The sequence below is a fragment of the Lagenorhynchus albirostris genome, chromosome 2, assembly GCF_949774975.1.
Source record: "Lagenorhynchus albirostris chromosome 2, mLagAlb1.1, whole genome shotgun sequence".
Taxonomy (NCBI): Eukaryota; Metazoa; Chordata; class Mammalia; order Artiodactyla; family Delphinidae; genus Lagenorhynchus; species Lagenorhynchus albirostris.
In genome coordinates this window covers 33,263,022-33,282,975 of record NC_083096.1, presented here as the reverse complement: position 1 = coordinate 33,282,975, position 19,954 = coordinate 33,263,022, and the positions used below count along the sequence as shown (strand labels likewise).

The 19,954-nt window shown below is 46.0% G+C and overlaps 1 protein-coding gene and 2 non-coding genes across 5 annotated transcripts in view; 2 read left to right on the top strand and 1 right to left on the bottom strand.

The window, feature by feature from the left end:
• The first annotated feature begins 2,405 nt into the window (after nucleotides 1–2,405).
• On the top strand, nucleotides 2,406–2,478 carry TRNAK-UUU (transfer RNA lysine (anticodon UUU)). The gene has a single exon. It is a non-coding gene; the product is annotated as a tRNA-Lys (tRNA).
• Nucleotides 2,479–2,773: 295 nt separating this feature from the next.
• On the bottom strand, nucleotides 2,774–2,846 carry TRNAK-UUU (transfer RNA lysine (anticodon UUU)). Its single transcript has one exon. It is a non-coding gene; the product is annotated as a tRNA-Lys (tRNA).
• A 5,704-nt stretch (nucleotides 2,847–8,550) lies between these two features.
• The window catches only part of PIK3C2B (phosphatidylinositol-4-phosphate 3-kinase catalytic subunit type 2 beta), a 61,593-nt gene continuing 50,189 nt past the window's right edge, over nucleotides 8,551–19,954 (top strand). For all 3 annotated transcript variants that reach the window (XR_009536796.1, XM_060129230.1, XM_060129222.1), the window contains exon 1: nucleotides 8,551–8,980. The gene's annotated coding sequence lies outside the window, so the exon portion shown is untranslated. The remainder of the gene's footprint in view (nucleotides 8,981–19,954) is intronic.

The following is a 19,954-nucleotide window of genomic DNA, read 5'->3' as shown; positions in this document are numbered from 1 at the left end:
CCCCAATGTTCATAGCAGCACTATTTACAGTAGCCAAGACATGGAAGCAACCTAAATGTCGATCGAGAGGTGAATGGATAGAGAAGATGTGGTAAACATATACAATGGAATACTACTCAGCCATAAAAAGAATGAAATAATGCCATTTGCAGCAACATGGTTGGACCTAGAGATTATCATACTAAGTGAAGTAAATCAGAAAGAGAAAGACAAATATATGATATCATTTATATGCAGAATCTAAAATATGATAGAATGAACTTATTTACAAAACAGAAACAGACTCACAGACATAGAAAACAAACTTATGGTTACCAAAGGGGAAGGAGATTGGAGGGATAAATTAAGAGTTTGGGATTAGCAGATACAAACTACTATATGTAAAATAGACAAACAGCAAGATCCTAGTGTATAGCACTGGAATATTCAATATCCTGTAATAAACCATAATGGAAAAGAATATGAAAAAGTATGTGTGTATATATATATCTGAATTACTTTGCTGTATACCAAAAATGAACACAACATTGTAAATCAAGTATACTTCAATAAAAATACAAATATGTGTTAAGCCTTATAGACAGTATGACTATAGTTAACAATTCTGTCCTACATATTTGTATTGCTAAGAGAGTAGATCTTGAAAGTTCTATTACAAGAAAAAAACTTTTTGTAACTGTGTAGTGACAGATGTTAACTAGACTTATTACGGTGATCATTTTGCAGTGTATACAAATATCAAATCTTTAGGTTGTGCACCTGAAACATGATGTTAAATGTCAATTTTACCTCAATAAAAATTAATTTTAAAAAATATGTTTAGCAATTGTTGAAGGTTACGTAGTGTCAGAGAATGATGGAAAGAACAGAATCCATGAAGTCTGATCTTGTTATAGCTTTGCTATTAACTCTTTATGTAACTTCATGAATGCTTATTACATGTCAGACACTATTCTAAGCAATTTATGTAAGCTATCTTATTTCATTCTTGCAATCATTTTATTGTCCTGAGACAGAGAAATCTCTTACTCAAGATCACAGAGTGGTAATAAGGATTCAAAAAGGGGCACCTAACTTCAGAACCCAGCCTTTACGTAGAGCATTTATCCTTTCAGTTTTTCAGTGTACATATATGCACACTTTAAAATTTTTTAAATTGAAGTATAGTTGATATACAATATTATATTAGTTTCAGGTGAACAACATAGTGATTCAGTGTTTTTAGAGATTATACTCTGTTAAAAGTATGAATGGAAGCCATTCAGACCATTATGTCTCTGTTAAAATTACTTCTGTTAAAGTAATTTCCTGTGCTGTACAATATATTGTTGCTTAAATTTTTTATTTGAAATATTTCCTAACTTAACAATATTTTACAATTATTCCCAAGTTGTGTTATTTTATATATGATTATTAATGGCTGCATATCATTCCTTATTAAGGCTGTACCATAATTTATATAGCCATTTATGTCATTTACAATTTTTTCCAATTAAAATGCTTTGACGTTCTCTCTTGTAATCAGGTCTTTTTGCACATCCCTGATTATTTGTTTAGGACAAATTCCTATGAGTGGAATTGCTGGACCAGAGCAATCACTTCTAAAGCAGTTGGAGTTAAGCAGATGGAATTAAGGCAAAGCAACATCAGCTAACGAAAACACTTTAATGTCTCACTCTAAGCCCCACCGAGGGTAATTCTCTGCGCCAACCCCATAGCAAAGGGCAGTGCTCAGATTACTGGTGGCTGTGGAACAGAAGAGCCTCCAATGCCAAGATCAATAAAATGTCTTTCTGCTGGCATGTTCAGCTCTCCGCTCTGGTTTAGTAGGATTTCTGCCCTCAAGGCCATTGGGGGTGACCTACTCCAGGGTTTGCGTCATGTAAAATTACTTGGACTCCATTAAGGGACCTAAAGGACAATCCCGCTATCCCTCTGCAGGGTCCTTTCTCCCACTTTATACTACACAGTTCAATGCAATAGCTTCAGAACAGCACATCTCTATTCTCTCTTAGAGAGATTCATTTTTTGTTGTTATTGTCGGGTAGGTTTTAGAACTGATATCCACCCTATTATCAATAGCATAACAGATCTGGTGTCACTACAAGTCTTCAAAAGTGACATACCTCGCCGTTCTGTTAATCCTGGACCTGTTAGAGAGGTTACAAATCAAAGAAGTCTACCTAATAATGGTTATTGGGCACGTAAGTGTCTCGCAATTTTGAGTTAACTGGTAAGGCTGTTGAAAGGTGCATGATTTACGCCTTCTTGTTTTTCTTGGCGTACGAATACAGAGCTTTATTGGGTTTAAAACAGTTTCACAAAATGCCGGCGGAAGGAATCGATTACAAAAGGTTCTTCCTTCTTAAGTAAGATACTGTAGCACGAATATTTTTCTCACGAGAGCCCGGATAGCTCAGTCGGTAGAGCATCAGACTTTTAATCTGAGGGTCCAGGGTTCAAGTCCCTGTTCGGGCGTTTCGGTTTTATCGTTCTTTTCGTTTTTTGTTTTTTTGTTTTTCTCAAGTACTAGAAACGTGAAGGAAAAAAAAATCCTTCCCGCTGGGAAACTACCATGCAAACCCTCCATACTCGCCAAGAAATTGAGTGATTTGGGGTAGTCGCTTCTTTTTCTTCTCTGAGAATATGTTTATTTAGCATACTCTGAAACCAGTGAAAAATGAAATTAATTCTATTTAAGGTAGAAGTACGCTGTGGCATTGAGATTTTCGTATTTGTAGTAAGCTAAGAAAGGGACAAGAAAACGAAGAAACGCCCGAACAGGGACTTGAACCCTGGACCCTCAGATTAAAAGTCTGATGCTCTACCGACTGAGCTATCCGGGCGCCGTCTTGAAACACTGTCTCTTCTTTTTACTTGATAGTATTCTAATAAATTTCTTCTCACATAGATTAAATTTAGGTTTTAATTAGTATTAAAGTATTTTTTTCAGCAAGATGAAGAAAAACATTCACTTTTCTATATTTTTCTCCATTTACTTAATACATGTTTTCTTCAAGTTCTTTCATAGTTCGTGTTTTGTAAATTTCCAATGTTTACTAAGCTCTCTAAAACCAAGCGGTACTAAATTACAGAGATGGGCAACCAAGACGAACATTAAAAATTCAGACAGCTGCAACCTCTTTTTATTACAATTCTTCTGTCTGCCATATATTACTTCCCTGATAGGACTTCTTAATTTTAGTTATATTCTACTGAACCAGATTACAGTATTTTTCCCATATTGTTAATGAACAATATATTTCCCTTCACTAGATGATGTAGCTGTTAAACAAGCATTCCTTAGCACAAAAGAAGGAAAGATACATTTGATTCACGAATAGAGGAGCTAATATAGGAAAGCAGAAGTGACTGTGGAAAGGTGGGTGTGAATTTAGATTGAGAGAAAGAGAGTTTAGACCTTTAATTTAGATTTTGATTCAATTTTTGCCTTTCTCCCTCTTCCCAACAAGTTGCAGTTTTCAGGTCAGACTCACAAGGTGAATCCTCCTAAAGAAGTATAAGTGTGTACCAGTGGAACATGTACATGTGTACCAGCAACATGGAGTATTAAGAATAAAAATCTCCAGATAGCCTAGTTTTTCCTAAAATCAACTTCATCAACCCTGACGCATAGGGTGTGGAACACAGGACTATGAAATTTCAAGACTGATAAGGGAATTCATTTTTGTTTCTGGGAACCTGAGGCTTCTGAACACAATGAACAAGATTGCCCAGCCTCAGTTGTAGGAGTTTGTTTCCTACAATTGTCTGATTCTTTTAGAACAAAGACTAACAAACTGTGTGATCCTAAACAGGTCTGGGTTTCCACATCTATAAAATGAGGGAGATTGATTAGATGAACTGTAAATCTAAAATCTAAATCTAAAATTTTACTACTCTGTTACTTTTCCCACTGTGAATAAGATTAGAAGGAATAGACTCAAAATGCAACAGGAAAGAACAATTTAATTGAACAAACATTTATTGATCATCTATTATGGCTTAGGTTCTGTGCTGGCTCTAGAGTCAGAGATATATAGGACACGGATCCTGTTCACAGTCTAGGCAAGAAGGCAGACATTTAAGCAATTAATTTTAACAAAGTAATAAATGCAGTAATAAGAATTCAAGTGCAGAAAGTGGCAGGAGATGAGAATGGACAGAAAGGCAGTAGGTATAAAATGAGGACAGGGGTCCTTAAGTTTTCAGGATCGGAGTTGAGTTTCAACAAGTAACTGTCAGAGGTATGCAGAGGAAATTGTAATGAGCCAGACAGACATTTATTCAGACATTTCTTGAGCCCTCATGTGTTAGATACAGAAAAACTTTTTGCTCCGTTTGTTTGAATCAGATGTGGAAATGTATTATACCTAACTTTTTTTTAAGAAAGGGAAATGGTGTCTGTCCAGCGTCCTAAAGGGGCAGAAATAAAGTTGTTTTCTTTTTTCCTGCCCAATGGCTTTGTTACATCATATTCCCTTTCCTCCAGGATAATAAAGCATTTGTTTAAATACACTGAGATTAACTCATGAATTGCTTATTGAGTACCTATTTCCACAGCAGTGAGCTAGACACAGTGGGAAGGAAAACAATAAGTCTGGAAGGAAAATGAATGAAAATTGTGTTTAGGGAATGGTGAATAAATTAATCTGGCTGGAATGGAGGGAGGTAGAGAGGGAGTGAGGGGTTAGAGACAGCTGACGGGTTTATTTCAGGCGAAAGAGAATAATTTTATCATATAGGCAACGGCAAAGTTTGAAAGTCTAATTGAAATTTGACTTGTTAACATTGTAAAGTCCAACCTGAGGTAGCATGAACTGAATCTGCTTTTGCTATGTTGCACTACAAAACGCCACCAAGTAGTGCTACCTTGTTCCTTTTTAGCATGAAATCTTCCCGGAGTGCTTCATCAAGCTTCTCATTCACATTGACTATCGAACTTAATTCTCCCACCAGGGGGCAGTCTAAACTCACAGATTCTATATCTGCGGAACCACGCCCCCCACCCCGCACCCCGCGCAAGCTAAATTTCTCCCACTAATTTTTAAAGCGACGCTCTTTGCTCTCCTACTCATCAGACTCAACGGTCTTTGAAAATCGCCAACACCTCTGTATCAGAGCTGGGAAAGGGAGGAAGAAAGGGGTCCCCAAACCAATGCCTAATGTAACTGCCTATTCAGAGACCCAGTAGTTCACCATCACTGTATACAGTCTTTGAAGTTTGAGACCATTACAAGGTACTGGGAAGATGCGTGGTACAGAGGAGTTGTTCTGAAAAGTCTCCTTTTGTGTTTTTGGCCTAATAACTCCAAACTGAGAGCAGCCTGGGTTTCTGGTGGGCTTTCCAAGCTCTCTTCCACTACCGTCCTCTCTGAGAACACAGCAAGGGTAGCAACTCAAGAATCTCGCACAGCACAGAGAGCTCAGACACTGACTTCCTTGTCATTCCAAAGGGCCTTTTCAGCTCTGCCCTCCTAGATGTCTCTGCTGCACTTGTGTCCCCATCCCTCTTTCCTGACACTTTCTTCTATCCTCCTTTCTGACACTCTGAGGTCTCATTTCTTCCTGCTATCAACCTGGCTATTTCTTCTTGATGATCTCTTTTGCAGGCCTCTTCCTTCTCCTATATGCCCACCTGGGTGATCTCATATACGCCCATAACTTTATGGATCATCTATGAACTGAAGAGTCCAAAATTGATATCACTTGTCCACACCTTTACTTTCAATTTAGTTTCATAAATCCAAAGTCAGCTAGACATCCCCACCTAAACATTCTAGAGACACTGCAGATCCAACATGTCCAAATTAAAGTCATGGTTGCTCGCCCCACACCTGGGCCCTGTCTTACTACAGTCCTACCACCAATTCCTAAGGCATTAAGTGGGGAGTAATTCTACATTCCTCCCCCTCTCTGATGATCCCTACGTTCAATACATTATCAAATAGTATTGATTTTTGACTTCCTGACTCTCTCTTGTATCTGTCCTTTCCTTCTCACCCTCCCTGCCCCAGCTTTGAGATTCTCTGATCTTGCACTCTGAATGTAGACAGGGCCTCCCTGTCGAGCTCCAAGCCAGTACTCCTAACCTAGCAGGATGCCAATGGCATACTCCAATTTGAAGAAACAATTTACAAAGGGCTGGCAGGGTATAGCACAACCACAAGGAACAGTGTGCAGTACCCAGGGACCAGCAGGAAAAGGAGTTTCCACTCCCTGGATTGAAAGTCAAAGGAAGGGAGTAAGTGATTATGTAAATTAAAGAGAGAAGAGGAAAAGGAAGAGGGAGGGAGAGGGGCTGAGAGGGAGGGGGAAGCACCTGGAGGGAAGCTGTGATCTTTGGTTGAGGGTGGCAGCCAGCCCACAGTGAACCCAAAGAGAAGGATCCTGAGGAAGAAATATCCAGACCTCTTTGACCTCCCTCCTCCCACTCTCCTGCGGTGGCTCTCCACTGGCCCACCCCTTCTAGGAAGCCAGAGGGCCAAGAGTGGATCTACAGGGGCAAAAGGAAGAAAGACATGCAGTGTGTCTTCCAAGTCCTCCTGTGTAATATGCACGTCACTGATCACATCACTCCCAGTCTACACCCTGGGTTCTCTGTGGCCTACAGGACAAACCTAAACTTTTTGATATGCCCTGGTTGCTCTTATAACACAAAATTTTCTCCCTACCAAAATGCTTTATAAAGCCTTTAATATGATCCCCCAGTGACCCAGGCAGGCCTGTTTCCTGTTAGCTCTTCCCTGAAGACTCTTCACTCCAGCAAATTTGGAGCACTGGTGGCTCTATGCTACTCTGTTCTCTTAGGCTTCTGAGCTTAGCCTGATGACAGGCATGCAGTAAGCTGTCACAAATATTTGTGTTGTGATCAAGCAGTGAATGAGTGAGTGAATGAATGCATGTTTTTATCCCCTGTGGCTCTTGAGGATCAGGAATAGCATCATGTAGACATCATGCTACATGTAGAGCATGCTGCCTGCGGTCATCAGAATGGTCCATTAGGTTCTCTCCTTTGATCTTCACAACAGCCCTGAGTGGTAAGCGAAGCTGATGGAACTATTGATGCTCAGAGGGTGAATTGGACTACCCAAGGTCACGGCACAGTGGGTAGAAAAGAAAACAGGAGCCTCTGTCACATCTCCTTTCATGAGCTTCTCCTCCCATTGTCTCATTCAAGGTTGCCTGCAATTAAGGGTCCTTTGCATTTGCCCAGATTTCACCTTATATGAGAACAGAACAATATCTATCCCAAGAGATTCTTCTGAATAATGAAGTCACTTTTTATTTTGCTTTCTTCGCCTACATAGGACTTCCTCTGGTTATTCAAATTCCCTTCCCAACAAACATTTATCCTCCTTTGAGCTCTGGAGTCTCTTCCAATTCTATAAGTCTATGAATCTAAGACTTGTGTTGGGTTTGTTGAAGTCTCATATTAGTGAGGAAATCTTAAAAGGCCCCTGATCTTTTTTAAAAGGCCTTTCCAACACCCTTAAAAAAGAAAATCCCACAAAACTCCAGTGAACCCAAAACGGGCTGGAATAATAGCTTTTAACAAATATTTAAAAGCTACTAGGGGCAGCTTTGCAGAGAAGCTGTAGAAGGGGCAGGTTTGCAGATGTTTCCCTGGGAACCCTGGCTGCAGAGTCCTGGGTATCTGATCAGAGGCTGGGAGTCTTGAGCCTTAGATACCTGAAGGGGACTGCAGCGGAGGGAGGCTGAGAACCAGGTGTTGATCATAGTCTGTCAAGAAAGAAAGAAGGAGGGACCTGGGGGAGAACAAGATTCAAGTTTTGAGGAAAATGTACTTTGAGATCAGAGATCATAGTTATTATGCAAACCAAATGCAAATGAGGATCTGGCCAATTATTTGTTTCTTTGGGTGGAGCCCTTAGGAAAATTCTTCTAGAGACCACTGCTCAAACAAAGGTACTGAGTCAAAATTTTAAATATAACACACTATGAAAGGTTTTTTTCCCCTGCGATAGTTGGGTTGAAGGACCTACTACCGCCGCTCCCCGCTCAGGTTGTAGATTGCTATTTTCTGGGGCTCGGGTCAGAAGACCCACTAGGGCGAATAGAAAAACGAATGAGTTTGAATGTGCAAAGCGCCGAGACAGCTTCCCCCCACCACCACCTCCATCCTCAAGGTAGGGGTTCTTTCCGGCATCTCTATCTTAATGATGGGGGGAAATTCCGCAAACCGATAAATGGACCTCAAAACTCTGTCATTTCCAGTAGAATGATTTGGCATTCATCTGACACAGAGCAAAGGGGTCCCAGCAGGGAAAAGTAACGACCATCTGCAAAAACCCTCACGCGAGTGGGAAGTGGAAATCTTGGCTCTTGAATTCCCGAAGCACAACTTGACGCCAGCGCTTTTCTCTTCCCCCACGTACTGGAAGAGGAGGGAGGAAGGAGGGAGGGAGGGAGAGGAGGAGAGGAGAGGAGAGGAGAGGGGAGGGGAGGGGAAGGGACGGGAGGGGAGGAGGAAGGGAGGGAGGTCAGGGTTCCAGGACCCGCCCCATCCTCCCGCTCGCGGCGCAGTGGGCGCTGCGGGCTGGAGCCGCGGCTGGCGGCTGCCTGTCCGCGCCGGGTCTGGCCGAGTCTCACGTCGCCGTGCAGTGCGCCAGGTCTCCGGGAGATGGCTTCTCCCCTCTCGCCCGCTGCTCCCGCTATTGTCTCACCTGGGGTTGCCTGACTCTGCGGGCTCGCTCATGCTCTCGGCCTAGAGGACTCCCCGCCCCCGCCCCCCCGCCGCTGCGAGCTGGTCCTCGCGACCTCGCCTGCCTCTTTGCCGCCCCGGGAACCCTGGGGCCGGCGCCCGCCGCGTGCAGCCCGGAGGGGGAGCGGCCCGGGAGGAGGCGGTGCGCGGCCGCCTCGCGTGGGTGCCGGAGCCGCCCGGAGCCGTGGAGCCAGCAGCCCAGGTCGCCGAGCACAAGACACGTCGGGTTTTGCAGGAAACCCGCAGTGAGCACAGGTAAGACGCGCACCCATCCGGGAGCACCGGCCCGGGGTCTGCAGATTTCCCGCAGAGTGGAGCGAGCGGAGGTCAGGGGCTCTCCCTCCAACATGGCAACAGCCGAGGGGCAACAATGGAAGGAACCGAAGGTTCCTGGTGGCGGGACCCAGACGCGGTGGGAACGGAGCTCCAGTCCTGGCGCCGAGCAGGTTGCCAGCCCCCACTGCCTGCCCGCTCCAGAGGTTTCGGGGCGTCTCGGACCCAGGGCACACTCTTCCCCACCCCTTTTCTTCTAAACACACTTCCTGGCTCCCAGCTGCTGCAAGGCGACCTGAACCAGCCAGTGGTTTTGGTATTTGTTTGTTTGTTTAAAATGAGAAATAAAAAGCAAAAACTGCCCTGGAGTGAGGGTGGTGGTGGGGTGCTTTCTCTTAGAGTGGGTGGAAAGTCAGCATCTAGCCTGGGAAATATATACATTTTTTTTAGCCAGATGGATAGTAGAATTGGCTTCTCCCTTATAAGGATACTGCAGCAAAAGGAGAAAGCTTGGGAGAGGGAGAGGGGCCCCCAGGCCTGAGTTCCGGAGCCTTGGGGGAGGCGCTGCTCTCCTGGCCTGTACTTGTCTCTCGTTTTCAGCTCCGACATCGGTGGCTTTGATGTTGGGGAGCAATCGCAGCAGCAGGAAGCCCAAGGGAGGCTGCCAAACTGGGATGGGGTGGGGTGGGGTGGGAAGCCCAGGGGCTTGGCAGGTTCCTGGTTTGTGGGAAGAGGTTACCAAATGTATGAGGTTAGTGCACACACCCTAGTTGGCTGAGGGGCGTGTGTGAAGAATCTGCCATTGCTCGTACCCCTTCAGGCCAACCTTTCTCTCCATCTCCAACCCCTTGTGGGGTCTTTGTGGCTTCCCTGCCCCAGTCCCACCAGTCGTGCCTGGGGTGGAATCTCTATTGTCTCAGCTGCCCTGATGTTTTTTCTCAATTGTGTTGGAGAATTTTGTACCCTGTGCAGGCTGGACCCAGCATGGCCCAGATTCCTTAGCACACAACTACCCAGGATCCCAGAAGTGGGCCAACATGCCCCTCCTTCTCTCTCTAAACTACCTGACTATCTGGGTTGTGGCCAAGCAGATGTAAGTAATTTGCACTGAATTCCAACCCTGTATCTGTCGCTGAATGAAAACTTACTGTATTGCTGCACTAGGCCTTGGAAAGATATTGGAAGAGAAATGGTCCAGGGCGTGGCAAACCTGATTCCCAAATACTCCTCCCTCCCCAGTTCTAGCTTTGGATCCCAGAACAGAGAGGTTATGATGCTTCAGAACTGAAGCTTCTTCAGAGCCTGGCGGTCCCATCTGGGGTTGTGTCCATGGAAAAATTAAGTCGAGGCACAGTTTATAGCTCTGCCTGGCCGCCAGCATCTGAGGAGATGGTGGCTCTGAGCCGGAACCCTGGACTGAAGCTGTGGCTGCTTCTCCTTTGGCCTTTGGGTGAGCCAAGGTTTGATTTCCATGGCTCTGAATTTACTGCTGAGTGTGCATGGGTGTGTGTGTCTGAATCTGATCAGACTCTCAGCCCTGGCCAAAAGGGAGCTTGTCCATTTCCCTCTCCCTGGAAGCATTGGTGAGGGAGGCCCACAGGGTGTGCTGGTGTGAGGAAGGTTCAGTTTATCTGGGTCCTCAGGCTTTTCCCTGGGGCTCTCCTTTGGGATTGTCCTGGAATACCTGTGTCCTTGGCCATGATGTAGTGGTGCTCTAGCAGATACTCCACACCCTTGTGGGCCTTTGGTCTCTCTGTGGTGGCCCCACCCCACCTAGGCCTGGCCCTTTGCAGGCATCTCATGTGTATGGTCATTCAGCCTGGACAGCCCTGCTAGCCAGCAGGAATAAAAATGAGGGATCTCTGTTCCCTTTAGGGGTTTGTAACTGGCCATAAACTTCGGGCCCCTCCTGTTCCCAGGATGTGAACTTGGACATGATAATGCGAAATAGTAGAGAAAACAGTGGATGGGTTCAGCGTCAGGAGGCTTCCTAGCTGTGTGAGCATGGACAACTTGTGAACCTAGGACTCAGTTTGCATATCTGTAAAATGGTGAAAAATATACCCTTGGCTCATAGGATTGTTTTAAGGATGAAATACACTGCTTACCATGAATTGAATAAAATCATGTATGCAAAAGCACTCTGAAAACTGCAGAGTACTATACAAATGTAGGTTATTCATCATGAGTTTAGTCTCAATAATGAAGGAGGGAAAGTTGGTGGGGATGGGGGGGAGGGGTGGGAGGAAAGGGATATGAAATAGAGAATGTTCCGGAACCTTTCTTTTCTGACTAAGGGAAGAGTGATGTGACAAGGCCAAGGTAACTATTTTTTGGGTATTTCTCTTTAAAGGATTGGTAGAATGGGAACTGGGAGAGAAGGGAAATCTGCTTAATGATATGTGTAGGAAATCAGGGGGAGACATACACCCCCAAAGGTTGGCTACTGTCTATAGACAGGGTAGTACTGAGTTGGCAAATAATATAATAGCTGACACTTACTGATGTCAGCCAGCTAGTAAATGACAGAGAACAGATTCAAAGCAGGCAATCCCACTCCAGACCCTGTGCTCACAACCTGGGTGCCACTCTCAGGGAGATATTGGGTCTTGGGAGAACAAAGAGGGGAAGCAGAGTTACAGAATTCATTCATACGGGATCCCTTGATTTGAATGCTTGTGAAATGTCACCAGACTGGGACATACCTTAGATAACAGAGGCCCCGGAGGACAAATTTCCTCCACCCAGCATAGCAGGTCCAGCATAGTACCTCCTTAATTCTTGCATTTCCTATGATCACATATAGCTTTAGAATTGGAAAGTCATTTTCCTGCAAAGAAATGACTCTCCCAAGGTCACATGATTACTTGCCCCACAGATCACTTTACTACTAATGAAAGGACCTATCCTTTGGCACTTTAGAATGTACCTATCAGTGGCCTATCAGTTGACCCTATCATTGTTGGGAAGTTCTCTTCTCTCAAGGTGATGGAATTCACTGTCCTCAAATCTTGATTTTGTTAAAGAGATTAAGGACACAGGACACCCGTGTTGGGGCAGATGCTCTTGAGATATGGAGAAGGAAGAGGAGAGGGGCTCCCAATAGCCCTAAGGCAGAATACAGAATCTATGACAAAGGATCTTCAGCAATTCATCCTTCCTCTTCTTGAGAACTTCCTGTAGTAGGTGTAGTCTTACCGAGCAGAGGCTTCATAGTGTTTCAGAGAGAAGCCAAAAATCATTTGCCTCTTTGGAAACTCTTTTCCTTCCTCCTTAACTTTCACACCTACCACTCTTCTTTCTCGAAAACATTGTTCAACTCCCTTCCTCCTGGACCTTTCTCTCTTAACCCTAGCCATCCCTAGTCACTGCAAGACTAATCTCCTGGACAGTGGTTTCTTTTCTCCTTGGCAGTTATTCCCATGATGCTTTGTGCCTCCTTCTAAGTCTCTGGCCCATGGATCCTGTCTTACAGTTTAGCTTCTCTTTCTGTATCCTCCCCACAGTGAAGGTGGGTGCCAGGCATGAGAGCTGTTCACACATGTTCCCCAGGCCCACCAGGAATAAGCTTGCATGGAGGCAACCTCTCCTGCCAAGTTTTTTCTCTCTTTCTATCTTAGTCTACTTGGTACCCTTGATAGCAAACCAGAAGGCACAGAGTGAGGGGAAAAGACTAGAGAGCCAAGGAGATTCCATTTTGAGGAAATAGTACAGTTTGCTTTGCTAGGGCGCAGAAATAGATATGAGCTCTTCCCGTCTCAGGTCCAAATTAACCTAGAACCCAGAGAGGAGTAATGTTGGAGCCCTGCCACTGTTGAAACATCTCTGAGAGCCCCACTTTTCTGAAAGCAGAGTGTCTGTCACATTCCTGACTTGCCATGCTGTTGTGTCTTCCAAAGGGTAAAAGAAGTTAAAGTACTAGGAGCACTTACAGCGCATTTAATTCTGACCCAAAATGGAGAGATTTTTTGCAAATTGGATATTATGGGAACCTAGGAGAAGGCAACTATATTTTCCCCAAAATATTATAACCAGGATGTCAGATTTTCACTTTAGAATTCAAGAAGGCAGATTTCTTCCTTCCTCCCTCCCTCCCTCCCTCTCTCTTTCTTTTTCTTTCTTTCTTTCTTCCCTCCCTCCCTCCCTCCCTCCCTCCCTCCCTCCCTTCCTTCCTTCCTTTCTTTCTATTAAGAGAAAAGATGGATACAGTTCCCTGACAAGAGACTTTGAAAGATAGAGTGGTTCCAAAGGGTTGGCAATTCTCTGAAGTACAATTTTGATTATGCTGTTGTAGATGGTCCCAACAAGGAAGGCAAAAAGGAGCCACTTGAGGAAAAGTTCAACTACCGAGAAAGGCAAGAGCATGTGATAAAGAAGAATAGCCACCAGCACTGAGTGTCTGTCTACCCATAGCTTTTGAAATTTTATCTTAATTCCACACCGCCCCCCCCCCCCCCCCCCCCCCCCCCGCAATCCTTGGAGGAAATGGATGATAATGAAATTGTCTCATCCCCATTTGCAGATGGGAGAACTGAGGTTAAGCTTAGGTTTGGATTCAAACCAAGATTAAGAAACATGGCTAAGATTATACAACTAATGAAAGAAGAGCCAAAGTTGGAGTGTAGGTCAGGATACCTCTAGAACCTGTGTCCCTTCTGTGCTACACTGGAGGGACCTGTGAGGAAAAAATGTCAACGAGGCCCAAGTTCTGCATGAGATGGGACTTCCCCAAGAGCCAGGTGACAGCAGCAAGTGTTCTTCTTAAAGTCGTCTGTGGAAGAAATGATCACAAGAGTAATGAAAGTCTGTCAGATAATGTTTGAAAAGAGCTCATCCGTTCATTCAACAGATGTCTTTTGAGTGCTTACTTCTGACTTCAGGTGCTTTCAGTGACTAGGACACACACCCTTCCAGAACACATTGCTGGGTTGGGAACATAGACAAGTGAGTAGGCTGGGTGTAGGGGGTGGGGTAGTATGGGGTGCTTTGAGAACTTGTAAGCGGGGCATTTAGGGTGGTCAGACCTCCTGGAAGAAGTGAAATGTTAGCTGAGATCTGAACGATGAGTAGGCATTGGGGTGGGATGGGGGATGAAGCGAGTGGTGAAAGACGTGGAGGGAAAGTAGTTTAATTTGGCCAGAGGCATTGAAGGAGTTTGCATCTTACCTTTTATTCATCCATCCGTCACCCGTTATGCATTGAATGTACATGATGAACCTGACGCTCTCCTCAGTGCACCGCAGTGAAGAGGACAGACAAAACGAACTACCTGGAACGGTGCGTGGTACATGGGAAGGACTCAGTAAATGGTGGTGGCCACAATTATTTTATCATCTTCCAATAGCAGGTTTGTGCTAAACCCTAGGGATACAAACTTGAGTTCAGTATGGCCCCTGACCTTGAGGTACCCACATTGTACTCCAAAAAATGCAAGTGAACGGATGAGTTTCTTTACGTAGTGCGGTAATTCTATAAGCTCAGTATGAGTCACTTGTCCTGTGGCTGCCCCAAGAGTTGGTGTAATCTTGGGCAGCATTTCATAAAAGTATAGAAGCTAGGACTGGAGTGCTTAATATTTGGGGAGTCTCTAAATTCTGAGAATCTAATAAATGCTATGGAGTATCGACCTGGAAAAACCAATGACAATTTTGCCTTCCTCATTCAGCTTCAGAATCTCTGATGCTACAACGGGAAAGTGATAACCCTTCTCTGGGTTGGTCAGACCACCCTCAGAACACAGTATTTAACAGCTCTGTGCCATGTGTAAAACATTGTATTGAGCATCGTGAGGAAGACAAAGATAAATAGGAGGTAATTTTTTTCTTAAAATTGATGGACTTATACCTATACAGTGCTTTGTAACTATAAAGTACCTACATGGATAGGTTGTTTTCATTCTAATCACCAGTGGGGTAATACAAAACAATATAAATGCAGTGGGATGCATTAAAAATTTTACAGATGTCTGAAAGAGAGCAAAGTCACTTTCAGTCATAGGAGATGAAAGAAGGCTCTAATGTAAGAGCAGGTATTTGTAGAGGGCACTAGCATGAGTGAAGTTTTGTGGGAAAACATGGGGCCCTGGAGAATGGTTAATAACCATCAGCGTTTTGGGGGGCATGCAGGGGACTGGGCTGGGACTCAGTGTGGGAGGTCTTGAGTACCTGATAAGGAAGGGGAGAGACAAAGTTTTTCATTGGAAGAATGACATGATCAGAGCTGTGCTGCAGGATTCCCTGGCACCGGAGTGCAGATACCTCAAGGAGTCGGCAGGGGAGGCAGAGAGGCTAGCTAGAACGCTATTCTAATGATCAGGTAACAGAAAGGAATAATAATTTTTTGGTGCTTAAGATGTGCTTTCGATAGGTTATTTCACTTAATGAAAGTAATCAGAATCTTGGAAAGGAACGGACCAATTTGAGAGAGGTTAGAACAGAAAGGCTGAGGGACTTTCTTCCCTGGAGGATTTTGGGAACGGACAAGATTGGTTGTGGTTCAGTCTGGAAAGAGCACTTGAGTGGGGGTCTGAGACCTGCTTCCCGTTCCACTTCTGCCACTGACTACCTGTGTGACTTCAGGCAAGTCATTTTTCCCCCGCGGTCTTTGGTTCTCTTACCTGCAAAACTGTGGGTCTGGTGTTTAGGGTTTGTTTGCTTGATTGCTTATTTATTTATTTGCTTGTTGTTTTCAGTGGCTTGAGACAGTGACACAGTGTGTTGGTGTTTGGGGAGAGCTTGGGGGTGTACCAGAATAGTCACCAATATCAGCTTGAAAATTTGATGAAATGCAGTATGCCTGGGTCTCCGTGGCAGGACGGGAAAAAGACCTCAAACAATTTTGGCCTCAAACAAGATTCAGTTTAACTTTTATTTATTTATTCTAATTTTAAATGTTATTTATTTGCTTATTGAAGTGTAGATGATTTACAACAGTTTGACTCAGTATCTTTTACTACTTGTGTGACCTTGGGCAAATTACTCAATTCCTTTTCTGTTTTCATAAAATAAGGATAATAATATGTACCGTTAAGGATTGTCATGAGGATTAAACAAGACAATACCTGGCACAAAGTGCTGGGGTGGGTGGGGAGGTCTGTTTCCTTCCTCCTCTTTCTGTGATGCTCATATTCACTTAGCCTCCCTCTCTGAACGCCCCCCCCCCCCCCCCCCCCGCCAACCCACCTTCTCTTTCTTTTCACCAAAACAAAGTGTGATACCCTGACTCCAGGCACGACAGTGGACATATCCGTGTAGTACTAATTTGACAGACTTTGTAATGGAGTTTCCATACATTGCAGTGGTATTTCAGCAAGGTAGCTAAGGATGGTTAGTTCCGTTATGCCTGCACATTCAGTCACATTCTGGCTGCTCTCGTCCAGCTGCAGGCATGCAGCTCATCCCTGCTGAGAATGGCCTCTGACTATTGCTAGCCTGGTAGACCCCGACTGAGGGTCACATGGGCAAGGGCCCCATGAAGGTGGGGCTGGTGGGATGTGAGCGTGCTACACTGAGCCAGGTGGGCAGCTAGTCCACTCTTCTGCTGAGTGTCCCCATGCTGGGTATAGAGTTGGGCTCTGTCTCCCTTGGGACCTTCCTGTGCGAGTGGGACATAGGAAATGGGAGAAAGGCATTAGGGCATATACAGGGCAACACAGAAACTGACACGACCCCTCGTCTACTTCCCCATCCGCTAGGTCACTTCCTATTTAGAAAATAAATCTTCTTAACCCCTCCATGTGCAGAGATGCAGAACAGTTGTTTTAACACCAGCCAAGGCGAATGTGTTGCTCTTGTGCCCCAGACACCGGCACCCCCATTTTAATCAGTCATGTCACCCACGCAGCATCAGAGTGTTTGGGAGACACTGAGAGAGTAAAAGAGGAAAGGACAGTTTGAAAGGGTTGACCAGGGAAGGTTTCTGAGGATCTTGAGTTGGGGTGGAAAGAGGAGAGAGAAAGCAGGAGGAAGGGCAAAGTGCCTCCAGCTGCGCCCACGGCTTTTCAGGCCCTGAGAGTCAGGCGGGACGGGCAACAGGACTGGGGAGTCTAGACCAGGGCACTGGAACTACCACTATGACAGGTCTAGGGAGTGACCAGGTTGAGGGGAGCCCTAGCTGGGATCCCCAGTGATCTAGCACTGTCAGGGTCACTGCCCGCTTCCCAGTCCCCCCATCTCAGTATCCCTTTCCCTGTGGTTTGGGGATTCTGGACACTGAGGCCATCTCAAAGAGGATCTCATTTCTCAGTTCCCTCTTAGGGCCCTGCATCCTGAGTGGGGTTTCTCCTTTGACCTTGGTAAGAGAGAATCCGTGGTCTCCCCCAGGGTTCAGTGTCCTTGGCTGACCCGGAGCAGGACATCCTTCCGGCCTGCTACCAGGAAGAGTGGAGTGGAACTTCATGGCTGCTGGGTGAGGCCAGGCTAACAGCAGCCAAGGCCAAGTATGGGGGGGGTCAGTGACTTAAAGGGACAAGCTGCCTGGTGGGTAGCGCTTGGGGGGACTTGTGTCCTGGAGAGGGGCAAGAGATTCCTGGGGCTCAGGAACTGGGACCAGGGGAGGCCATGGACAGGCAAGGCCTATGCCAGAGATTCACCTCCCCTACCTTTTTTTTTTTTTTTTGCAGTACGCGGGCCTCTCGCTGTTGTGGCCTCTCCCGTTGCAGAGCACGGGCTCTGGACGTGCAGGCTCAGCGGCCATGGCTCATGGGCCCAGCTGCTCCGCGGCATGTGGGAGCTTCCCGGACCGGGGCACGAACCCGCGTCCCCTGCCTCGGCAGGCGGACTCTCAACCACCGCGCCACCAGAGAAGCCCTCCCCTACCTTTTAATGGGTCACTTCTCCCAGTGCCACTAGAAATTTCCTTTACCACTTCCAGATTCCCTTAGGTTGAGCACCCCTCTCCTCAGACTCTGCTTTTTAAATGCAAACGTCCCTGGGAGGGACTAACACTTTGGCCTCTAACACCCCTGTGTAAATTAGTATCAGATGTTTGGTGGTGTTTTGTTTGTGTGTGTGTGTGTGTGTTTCTGGTCTGAAAGAAGGGGGCTACTTGAGAGCTGACACCCTTTTCTTTTCCCACCCTGGTTTGTGAGGACCCCAGGGCTTCTCCACTCTGCCCTGACCTAGGAAATAACACCTGTCCCTGAGGCTGTCCAGAAGCCAGGTGACCTTTGGACAAAGGCCCTCCTGGGCTCTTGTGTCTGGAGTCTCCTTCCCTGGCATTTCCCTCCCCGGTGCTCTCCTCACTGGCCCAACCTGTCCCCGAATGCTGGAATGTGGACAGGGAAGGCCCAGAGCTGCCCCTGGAGCTTAGAGGTCCTGTTTTCCTTTTTCTTCTGGTTCAACTTTCCTCTACTCAGAGGCAAAAAATATACAAATCAATTTTCACTGCAAAGTAAAGGAGCTGTTACAGTGGAGGATTCCTGGACTGAATGTCAATATTATGACATAGTATGAGTGTGTTTCGTGTTTGGTAATTGCAATCTTTGTTGCGGTCATCCATTTACAATGCTTGGTGTCAGTTTATTTATCTCTTGTAAAAATAAAATACAGTGTGTGTGTGTGAGTTGTAGAAAAAACAATTATTAGATTTATAGATAGAATAACATTTGTCGTCTGAACTTAAAAGCTTAAAGAAAAAAAATACTTCATTGCTTAAAAAAAAAAAACAACTTTCCGTCTACTTTTCTCAGGCTTCTTTGCCAGTGGCGCTAAGGCTGTCACCTCGTGGTGTCTAGGCCAGCTTCTTCTCCTGCCCTTAGGGAGCTAAGGAGGGAGTGAGTCGGAGGGTGCGGGAAGGTGTGCAGTTTGTGTGATTACTGTGGCTCTGGGTCCCTGGGAGTGACTGCAGTCTATCAGGGATTTTCTCGATTTGGGGAGTTAGCACTGATTGCAGATATTCTCTATCATCAGACAGCATGTCAAGATTGCTAGTTTAGGGACTGTGGTGGCAGAGGGACAGTGGGCAGGGCTTGTGGACAGTGGCGCAGAGCCTCCCTACCAGGAGGGCAGGAAGGAGCTTGCCCTGGGCATGGTGTGGCGGCTGGTCTTTGCTCCTCCGAGGTTCCCATGGATGACTGGCTCAGTCTTTTTCTGCTCGACTGCCTTTTACCCTCTTCCGAGCCAAGCAGGTGGCTGTCAGCTGCCCACACAGCCTGTGCTTGCCCCCTGGCACAGGCAGTGCCACTACACTGGGGCTGCTGGCCCCACCTTCTCTACTCTGTAGAATTGTTCTGGGGACCAAGTCCCTCGGTCCTTCTCGTCCCAGGCTCTGGCACATTCAGTGCCAAGTGTGTACTCATGGGATGGAGCGCAGGGCTGGGGCCAGTGTTGTTTCTGAGGCCCAGCACCAAGTAGCCTCCCCACGTTGGTTCTGTGGGCCCTTCCCGACTCTGCTGTGGCTCTGCCGTGAGACGCAGGGCAAAGTCGCTGACCCTTTGTGGGCCTCATTCCACTAGACAGTAGGACCCTGTCATGGAGAAGAGAGATTACCTTTTAGATGTCTAAGAAAGGTGCTACCAGAAAATAACCAAAGAATTGTTATAATTGAATGAATTGGAGACACTCCCTAAAGATCAGAGTGTTGATTCCCAGCAAAGATGTCATTCTTTTGGAGGATAGTCTCACTGGCATTCTTCGGTAGACTCTGGTTAGTCTGATGCCTCTGTAGTTACCCTGAGATACATCCCCATCCCCTTGCCATGGGATTGGGCTGTAATTTGAAGTCTGCTCAGGGCTGCCTCCTTCCTCCTTGCAGACTCTGATGGGTTAGCCCCACCTAGCTTGTGAGGACCTGGGGAGTCTGGACCTGGGCTGTGAGGTGGAGGACATTGCCTCTCATCTCTCCCCTCCGGTGAGTCCTCCAGGCAGAGCAGAGCCTTGCTGGCGTTTTGGGTCCTCGCTTTGGTGCCCCGGCTGGACGGGAACAGCTGTGACCTGCTTTCTGGATTCTGCTTAATGG